Source organism: Zingiber officinale, chromosome 8A (assembly GCF_018446385.1).
Source record: "Zingiber officinale cultivar Zhangliang chromosome 8A, Zo_v1.1, whole genome shotgun sequence".
In the NCBI taxonomy this organism is placed as follows: domain Eukaryota; kingdom Viridiplantae; phylum Streptophyta; class Magnoliopsida; order Zingiberales; family Zingiberaceae; genus Zingiber; species Zingiber officinale.
Genome location: NC_056000.1, coordinates 26,463,140 through 26,473,475, shown reverse-complemented (window position 1 = coordinate 26,473,475; position 10,336 = coordinate 26,463,140). Strand labels below are relative to the sequence as shown.

The window sequence follows — 10,336 nt, the reverse complement described above, 5'->3', positions numbered from 1 at the left end:
ATATATATAACCATGATATAAACAGCATCAATCCAAAGACATCACATATAACAATGATGTAAGTATCATGAATCCAAGAGCATGTATCACACATGTAAAGCAACTAATCCAGTAGAGTAAAGCACTATAGATATGCATCTCTATGAACATATATATACATGGCAAGAGGTAAATATCCAATCCTGAAGTAAAGCAACTAACAGATGAAGCATGTGATAGGTATCAACTAGCTAAGACCAGGGAAGAAATAAATCTACCACCTATCACTAGTAACTATATATAAACTATACATATCATAAGACAGTATCAAAAGATAAGTCAAAGGGTACCCGTCTCAAATAGAAGGTAAAATCCCAAATCCGAAGTCAACGTCGAGACGCCTGTCTCGAATCAGAATCCTGTGTCAACAAACAATATATATATTTTATTTAGCTAAATCCAAATGAATAGCTAAATAAAATCCCTAAAACTAAATTAGGGTAAAACCCTAATCACACAACCTCAATCTACATAATTAAATCTAATGGTTAATTAGGGTTAGTTACCTAATCCCTAATCACCAATTAGATTAGAAATCCAATCTTAGATTAAATCCAATAGTTGACTAGGGTTAATTGTCTTAACCCTAATCATTCCATTAATTTAATCTAAGCAATTAAATCTAATCACAATCAACATAACCCTAATTCATCCACAACAGGCATAACCATCTAAAATAACCAAACTACATGATGATCTACAACTAAGATCAATTATCCTATTCCTTACCTCAAATCCAAGGTGATCACCAATAGATCACAATCAAAGGTGTTGCTGCCGGTTAAGGAAAGCTGCTGGATACACCTCAAAGATCACAACTCCAGCATCACAGCAACAGAACCTCACTGGATTGGATTCAATCGGATCAAGAATCAACAATTCAACACATCACTCCTAATTCAACAACATGTATCAATTACTCCTCAACATACCTCAATTGAGCTGTTGGAAAACAAAGTGATCTGCTGGACCAGACAAGATCCTCAATTAGCAACCGCTGTTGATTGTTGAAACCAAAGGAGCTACTGGTTGAGGTGCTGCCGGAACCACAATTCCAGATCCACAGGACACTCAACCTCACTGGAAATCAATCGGATCACAGTGGAAACAAGCAGGAAGACTACTGATCAAGCATCAACACCTGAAGTCTCTGCCCTACAGCCCAAGCACCACTCACTGGTCTCAACCTCTTCAACCGAATTCCCCACTCAGCCGCAAGAAGAGGAGGACCAATCTGATCGGGAGAAAAATCCAGCACAAGACGAGTCAATACCGAAATAAGAACCCTAATCTAGCTAGAATCCATGAATCAACACAGATCTAACGAAGCCTTACCTCTCTAGATCACCTCCCGATGGCATCACTGTCTGATTCGGCTAGAGAAGACGCAGATCGCTCCATGAATAACTAGAGGAAGATGGACGAGGGAGTCGGTAGGTTGGGAGATGACACGAACCTTGTTCCTCACCGTGCCCTAGCCACCAAGGGTCGTCGTTCGGCCGCAAGAACCACCGGAGCAGAGACCCCTCGGCCGAAGGCAGCCTGGTCTTCCTCGGCACCGTCAAGATCCGGCGACGAGCTCCTCAGGATCGGCGGCGAAGGCGAGAGAAATCGAGAGAGATCGGGCGAGAGGAAGAAGAGAGGATTCGGCTCAAGGAGGAACCGAGAGAGGGAGTCGGGGAAGAAGAGGAAATCACAGTGAAGAGGAGGGTCGGGTTCGGCGTTTGGGAGAAATAAAAAGAAAATGAAAATGTTTTATAAATAAAACATTTCCTCCATTAAACGGTATCCCCAAACAAGCTTTATCCGCGCCCGAAATTAATCCCCTCAAAACTCGTCGTACGAGCTCCGAAAAATTCCCAGAAAACTTCTAAAAATTCCGGAAAAATTCTATAAGGCTATTTCTCAAATAACCCTATTAATTAAATTTTCCGAGATCTCATATGGTCTCTTTTTAACTAATCCTAATTACCCTGCCGGGTTAGTTAATTTTGGAGGTGCCAGCTATTCTGGAGCCTCCCTCTGAATTATTGACCTTTAATTTAAATTTTCGTTTTAGGTTTGTGTCTGTTTCTTTTATAGTTATAATTAACTTGGTGATAGTTTATATTTTGTTGAGTTTTAAATTTTGAATTTTTCGATTTAGGTTTGTATTTTGGTTTTTTATTTGGTTTAATCGAGTTTATATAATATACTTTTTCTTTAGGTATATAATATTGATTAAGTCCTACTTGCGTGGTCAGACACGCTTTTGGAACTCAAGCTTGATTAGTTGATTTGTATTGAGTTATTAATGACTTAAAAGTTTTATTTGAGTTCGACTTGTATCCGAGTCCGGTTTTATTATAACATGCTTTTTGATTGTTCAGGATTAAGTCAAGATTTTTTGATCTTGTTGTAAATTTTTCTGGCATTTCTTTTAAATTGTTAATATCATTTTTTAATGATAAATTCTCCTCCTCAAGTGTTAGATCTTGAGTTGGATTTGAATTTTTGATTTGTTCCTTGAGGTTTTGATTTTCCTCAAGAAGTGATTTGTTTTCATTTTCTATTTTAATTAATTTACTATTTAAACAGGAAATTATTCTAAAAATTTTTTTGTTTAAATTAAAATATACCTCATTCGGGCCTTCAAAAACGAGTACGGACTCGTGGCTTGTTTCGGGTTCAGACCCGTCTTCATCTTCCGACTCGTCTTCTGTTTCAGCTTCGCGGGCCATCAGTGTGAGGTGGCTCTCATGTTTCTGCTCTTCTTCCTCCGATTCGTCCGAGGAGTCGTCCCACGTTGCTTTGAGGGCCTTCTTTTTGGTTGGCTTCGGTTTGTCGAACTTCAGTTTTGGGCATTCGTTCTTGTAGTGTCCCTTTTTATTGCAGCCGAAGCAAGTCACGTTCTTTGGGAGAACTGATCTTTTGAAGGTCCTTTTTGCTGAAGCTCCTTTTTCTCCTGGTGAACATTTTTCTTACCAAGTTCACCAGGTGTTCTTCGTCTTCGGAGTCTTGGTCGGAATCTTCTTCATATTCAGGCTTGCTCTTCTTTTCTTTGGAGGAACCTGCAAATAAAGCTATACCTTTCTCGGCTCCAACATTAGTTTGTTCATGTAATTCTAATTCACAGAAAAGCTCGTCTAATTTTAACTTAGAAAGATTTTTAGAAATTTTGTAGGCATCTACGATTGATGCCCACAAACTATTACGTGGAAAAGCATTTAATGCGTACCTTATTAAGTCTCTATTTTCCATCTGGTGGCCTATCGCATGAAGCCCGTTGAGGATGTCCTTGATCCTCGCGTGGAGCTGATTCGCCGTTTCACCTTCCTGCATTTTTATGTTAAGAATTTTATTTAAAAGCAGGTCCCGTTTTGTTACCTTGGCGTCGCTCGTTCCCTCGTGCAGCTCTATCAATTTGTCCCATAGCTCTTTAGCGTTTTTGTGTGGACCGACTCTGTTCAGTTCTTCTCTTGTTAATCCGCACTGTAGAGTGTTGATCGCTTTATTTTCTGTTGACGCCTTTTTCTTCAACAGTCTTCAGGATCCAGTATATTCCCGGAGCTGTCCGCTGGAATTTTATAGGGTCTCGTAACGCTCATCCACTGGTCGAAGTCTGTTTTGAGGTAAACCTCCATGCGCTTCTTCCAGTACGGAAAATCATCCCCGTTGAAGAGTGGAGGTCGTACTGTGCTGAATCCTTCTGTCTGAGACAATTTAGTCATGCGCACAGAAGAAAGAAAAGAAAAGCAAAAATCCCAAGACTTGGTCTTGGATTAGTAGTGCGGAAGAAGAAAAATAATAGAAGTATCTAAATTGGTGTTGCACCAATTTAGATTTAATTGCAACGAAAAAAAATTCAAAGCAGGTAATAATACCAGTTTGAAATTAAACGTAAAACTGAAAACAAAAAAAAATTTAATTTTTCACCCCCTGTCTGATTGGTGGTTGCTCCAAATCAGAGCGGTACCTGCTCTGATACCACTTGTAGGACTGTGATCGTTCGATAGAGGGGGGGGGGTGAATATCGATTCGAAAACTCGAGTGTAAAAGTACACAGCGGAAAAGTAAATGAACATAATTGATTTTACTTCGTTCGGAGCCTGTGACGACTCCTACTCGAAGGCCCGTGGTCCTTGACCACTTTCGTTGGGCAATCACTAGCAATTCGAATGTGATTACAAAAAGAGTACAAGAAATGCTAATGAAACAAAGCACAAAGCTGTACCGACAGAAAAGAAAACTTAAAGAGCAAGGGCGCGTTGTCGGAGCTTTGTTAGCGTCGCTGGAGCACAGAGCAGCAAAGCAATCTGGGAATTCTGAGAGATGTGTGTTTTTGAAGCTCCACCCCTGGGGCTTCTTTTATATGCTGCTCCGGGCGCCTGGATCCCTTCCGGGCGCCCTGGTGCGACGTGGCAAGTCCAGTCAGGATGCTCCACGTGGCGAGGCGACGCAGAGGATAAAACTTGCCTCCGGGCGCCCGGACCACCTTTTTCCAGAGATTCCTTCTCCTGCAAAACAAGGTTAGTCCGAGGCAAAATATACCCTGCAACACAGATTGTTAGCACAATGAATTAACAGAAAAAGTATGACTTAGATTCCGTCTTTCCGAGACCGGAATCTAGTCACGATCTCGACTTAGATATCCGAAATGGATCTAAGCCGGATCGACGCCTAATGTTCCCTTCCCGGGAACGCGTCCTCGCAATCACTCCCCTCTAGTGACTTACCTTACTTACCTGCCAGACGTCTGGTCAGCCCTTCGACCCGTCTGGACTTCTCGCCAGCTATCCGGTCAGCCCGTTGACCTAGATGGACTTCTTGCCAAGCGTTCGGTCAGCCCATCGACCCGCTTGGACTTCGTGCCAGCTATCTGGTCAGCCCGTCGACCTACCTGGGCTTCGTGCCAGACATCCGGTCAGCCCGTCGACCTGTCTGGACTTATCCTGCACACTCGATCAGAGTGTTAGATCAACAATAAACCTAACTTAACCTATTTGTCATTCATCAAAACCTGGGTTAAATCGTTAGTGCTAACCGCACCAACAAGAACCATTTCGAAACTCTAAGTTGACATTTTGACTAGATTCTGGTATCGGTGAGACGAAATCTAATTACTACTCTTTTTCTATTGTGCTAACTTTTGTTTTGCAGGGTAGTTTAAACTATTATTTTTTCCTCGGACTAACTCTTTCTTGTAGGAGATGAACATTTTAGAGAAAAGTGGTCTAGGCGCTCGGAAGGAAAAATTTATCCTCGATAGCTTGGAGCACACTGATTGGTCCGATGACGTCACGGTCCAGGTGCCCGGAAAGGATCCGGGCGCCCAGAACCCCCTATATAAGGTGTTGGGGTTGCAAGATTGCAAACATAGTCTCACATTGAAAACACATGGGAAAGATCATGAGTTTATAAGAGAAAAGATATCTCCATTGGCATGAGACCTTTTAGGTAGAGCCCAAGAGCAAAACCGTGAGGGCTTAGGCCTAAAGTGGGCAATATCATACTATTGTGGAGATATCTAAATTCTTTTTGATCCTACAATTGGTATCAGAGCCCGGATTGCTAGAAGGTTTAACCGCCGACTGTGCATAAGAGTTATGGTCTGATTGAGCCATGTGAGTATAATATTGACCTCGAACAAAGAACGTGGGGGATCCTATGTTCAGATCAAGAGGATCAAACACCAGAAAGGAAGTCCTAGTTGCGGCTAGGCAAGGAAGTCCTAGTAGGTCGGGTGGATCGAGGGGCAGGAAGACCTGATGGGTCGAGGATCGGACGTAGGAAGCATGTGGTCCTTTGTTTGAGGGGGGGATTGCTGGGGTTGCAAGATTGCAAACATAGTCCCACATTGAAAACACATGGGAAAAATCATGAGTTTATAAGAGAAAAGATATCTTCATTGGCATGAGGTCTTTTAGGTAAAGCCCAAGAGCAAAATCATGAGGGCTTAGGCCCAAAGTGGACAATATCATACCATTGTGGAGATATCTAAATTATTTTCGATCCTACACAAGGAGGGTGAGTCTTGAAGCAAGGAACTACAACGCCATCCAACGCTTGCTCTGTCGTGCTGTGCTCCTGCGACGCTTCGAAGCTTCTCCGACAACGTGCTGCTAAGAATTTCTTTTTCCTTTATTCTGTTGTCGGTATTCATTTTAAAAGTTCCTATACTTACACTTGTAACATTTTTACGAACTGTTAGTGATGGCCCAACGAAAGTGTAGGATCGAAAAGAATTTAAATATCTCCACAATAGCATGATATTGTCCACTTTGGGCCTAAGCCCTCATGGTTTTGCTCTTGGGCTCTCCCCAAAAGGCCTCCTGCCCCTCGGTCCACCCGACCTACTAGAACTTCCTTGCCTAGTCGCAATTAGGACTTCCTGCCTGGTGTCTGGTCCTCTTGATCCGAACATAGGAGCCCCCACTTTCTTTGTTCGAGGTCAATATTGTACCCACATGACTCAATCAGACCATAGCTCTTGTGCACAGTCGGCGGTTAAACCTTCTGGCAGTCCAGGCTCTGATACCAATTGTAGGATCGAAAAGAATATAGATATCTCCACAATGGTATGATATTGTCCACTTTGGGCCTAAGCCCTCATGGTTTTGCTCTTGGGCTCTACCCAAAAGGCCTCATACCAATGGAGATATCTTTTCTCTTTATAAACCCATGATCTTTCCCATGTGTTTCCAATATGAGACTATGTTTGCAACCTTGCAACCCCAACAGAAAGCACTCGACGAGTGCAGACCTTGGAGTAGGAGTCGACAAAGGCTCCGAACCAAGTAAATCGAATTGTGTTAGCGTTGTTCTCTTTCTCTTCCGCCGCTTACTCTCGATACGATAATTTTTTTAATCACTATTCACCCCCCTCTCTAGCGAATTTCTCGATCTAACAAGTGGTATCAGAGCAGGTACCGCTCTGATTTGGTGCAACTACCAATCAGATAAGGGGGTAAAATTCTTTTTCATTTTTTTTCGGTTTTCAGTTTTACGTCATAGTCCAAACTGGTATCGTTACCTTTTTGAAAATTTTCTCATAGTAATTAATCTGAATTAGGTGCAACACTAATTAAGTCTTAGATACTTTTTATTTAAATACCATACTACTAATCCAAGACCAAGTCTTGGGATTTTTTTTTTTTTTTTTTTTTGTGTCCAAGGTAAAAATGTCTATTCAAGAAGGACGGAGCATCTATGAACCACCACCATACGATTAAGAAGATTTCAACTACTGGAGGCGAGGAATGGTTCTTAGGAAGCCTAAATTTCAATAATGTGCTGATATTGAGAAAACTTTCTCGGGATTCAGAATTAAACAAAAATGTAAGTAAATTAATTTGTAATGTTTCACTTAACAATGTTATATGCAGACTAGAAATGTACAAGAATGCATATGAGCTTTGAACCCAGTTGATCAAGCTTCACGAGGAGCTGATGGAATTAGAAGATCAAGTCAAACTAGAGTTTTAATCTGAGTCTGAATCTCTAGAATCAGACCAAACCTGCTTCATGGCCTTAATGGCACAAGGAGAGGTAGAAGGATTTGAATTAGAGTTAGAACAGAAGTCAGAATTCGAATATGAGACGACGGTGGACAAGGAGGAGAATCCTAACAAGGATTCTAAAGGTAAATTTGTAAATTTAAAATTCAAATATCATTTAATATGTTTTAAATGCAGTGAAAGAGGGCATTATAAAAGTAAGTATCCCTCCTATAAGACTCGAACCATACAAACAGATGTAAAGGAGAAGTCGACACCTAAAGTTCAAAAAGGGAAGGAGCATATCTAATGCTTCAATTGCAAAAAAATGAGTCACTACAAACTTCAATGCCCAGAAAGAAGACCCAAGGATCCAGGGGGAGCAAAGGTTAGTAAGTTTACTATACATAACAATTCAATTTTTTCTACACATGTTAGTAAATTAGATAATTATCATTGTTCTAGTTTGGATTTACCTCAACAACTAGATATGCATGCTCAACCAAATAAATTAACTAATAAAAATCTAAACAATAATTTAGAATATAATTCTTTAATCTTTAAAATTTCATATTCAAGGTTTAGGGAATTATAAAAATAAATCAATCTTTTGAAAAATAAAATTCATAAACAAGAACAGATAATTAAATTATCAAATCTAGACTTGAATTACAAGTCTAAACCAAACCTAAGATATAATCAAGTATCCTTTGATTATGAAATTAATCAACAAATATAATTCAAACAATTTGAATTTAAAAAACTAATAAAAACTTAAATTTTTTTATCAATAATTCAGGGGAAGACTCCAAACTAGTTGACACATTCAAAAATAATCTACCCGACAGGGTAACAAAAAATAATCTACCCGGTAGAGTAATTAGGACTAGTTTAAAAAGGGACAATAGTTTAACTTGACCTATGGTACTGGTGAAGTTTTGGATGATAATACGTTAGGGAAACTCTGTCTATGCATGTCTAGGAAGATATGACTTCGACCTGATGCATTTGACTTAGTGAAACTAACCGAAGCTACCCCATACGGATCCTAACTAGTTAGACCAATGTTTTGTACTAAGTTCAGTGGATAGGACTATTTGGAAAAACTCGAATGCATGGTTACTCTAATGATGTCCAAGTGACTCACCATAGCCCAAAAGTTTATCTAGAAAATGTCTATTTGTTGAGCCCAAAGCTAAACCTGAATCTAAAATAAAGTTAAACCAAACATTAAAATTAAACTTAACTTCATCTCACAAATATTATAGGTTTCTCTGATTGAAAACATAGATCGGATGAGATGACTAAGGACTTAGAATCGAACCAAATCGAATCGAACAAAATCGAATCAATCGAATCGAATCAAACCAAATCGAATCGAACCGAATCAAATTGAATCGAACCAAATCGAATCGAATCGAACCAAATCGAATCAACAAAATCAAATTAAATTAAATCTAATTAAAATTAAATTAAATCTAATTAAAATTATATTAAATCTAATTAAAACTAACTTAAATTAAATTAAATTAAATTAAATTTAAACTAAAATTAAATTAAATTTGAATTAAAACTAAAATTAAATTAAATTTAAGTAAAACTAAAATTAAAATTAAATTAAATTAAATTAGATTAAATTAATTTAAATTTAAACTAAAATTCAATTATACTAAATTTAAATTAAAACTAAAATAAAAATTAAATTAAATTAAATAAAAATTAAATTAAATTAAATTGAAAATTCGATTTCAAAATTATTTTATTATTATTTTTTTAAAAAAAATATTATAAAAATCCTTTTAAAATTTATTTTAAAAAATTATTTCAAAATTATCTTAAAAATTTATTATTTTAAAAAATTTAACTTAAAAATTATTATAATTATTTTAAAAATTATTTTAAATGATTTTTTTTAAAAAATATTATTTCAATTTAAAAATCATATTAAAATTTCTTTTAAAAAATTCTTTTTAATGTATTGTAACTTAAAAATTCTTTTAACTTAAAAATTCTTTTTAAAAAATTATTTTAACTTAAAAATTCTTTTTAAAATTTATTTTAAAAATTATTTCAACTTAAAAAAAAATTATATAAAATTATTTTAATTTATTTTTAAAAAAAAAATTATTTTAACTTAAAAATCATTTTAAAATTTATTATAAAAATTATTTTAACTTAATTTTTTTAAAAAATTATTGTAACTTAAAAATTATTTTAACTTAATTTTTTTAAAAAAATTATTTTAACTTAAAAATTATTTTAAAAAATTACTGGAACTTAAAAATTCTTTTAGCTTAAAAATTATTTTTAAAATTATTATAACTTTAAAAATTCTTTTAAAAATTATTTTAACTTAAAAATTCTTTTTAAAAATTATTTGAACTTAAAAACTCTTTTTAAAATTATTTTAACTTAAAAATTCTTGTAAAAATTATTTTAACTTAAAAATTCTCTTAAAAAAATATTTTAACTTAAAAATTCTTTTTAAAAATTATTTTAACTTAAAAATTATTTTTTAAAAAATATTTTAAAAATTATTTTAACCTATTTTTTTTAATTTAAAAATTATTTTAAAAAACTATTTTAACTTAAAACTTTTTTTTTCTAAAAAAAAACTTAGTTTAATATTATTTCAATTAGTTAACTTTAAATTTATTTAAATATAATTAAGTTAAAAATTAACTTAAAAAAATTATTAAGGAATTAATCTTAAAAATCAAATTAAAATTAACTAAAAATAAAATTTTAAACTTAAATTTAAAATTAAAATTAAACGTAACTTAACTAAAAATTAACTTAAATTAACTTCAATTAATTAAACT

At 35.7% G+C, this 10,336-nt stretch overlaps 1 long non-coding RNA gene across 1 annotated transcript; it reads right to left on the bottom strand.

Annotated features, from left to right (window-relative positions):
• Positions 1–824: 824 nt before the first annotated feature.
• Positions 825–1,727, bottom strand: LOC122012132. Its single transcript, XR_006120139.1, has 3 exons — positions 1,375–1,727; positions 972–1,273; positions 825–884 (listed from the first exon to the last, which is right to left on the bottom strand). It is a non-coding gene; the product is annotated as an uncharacterized LOC122012132 (long non-coding RNA).
• Positions 1,728–10,336: the final 8,609 nt, after the last annotated feature.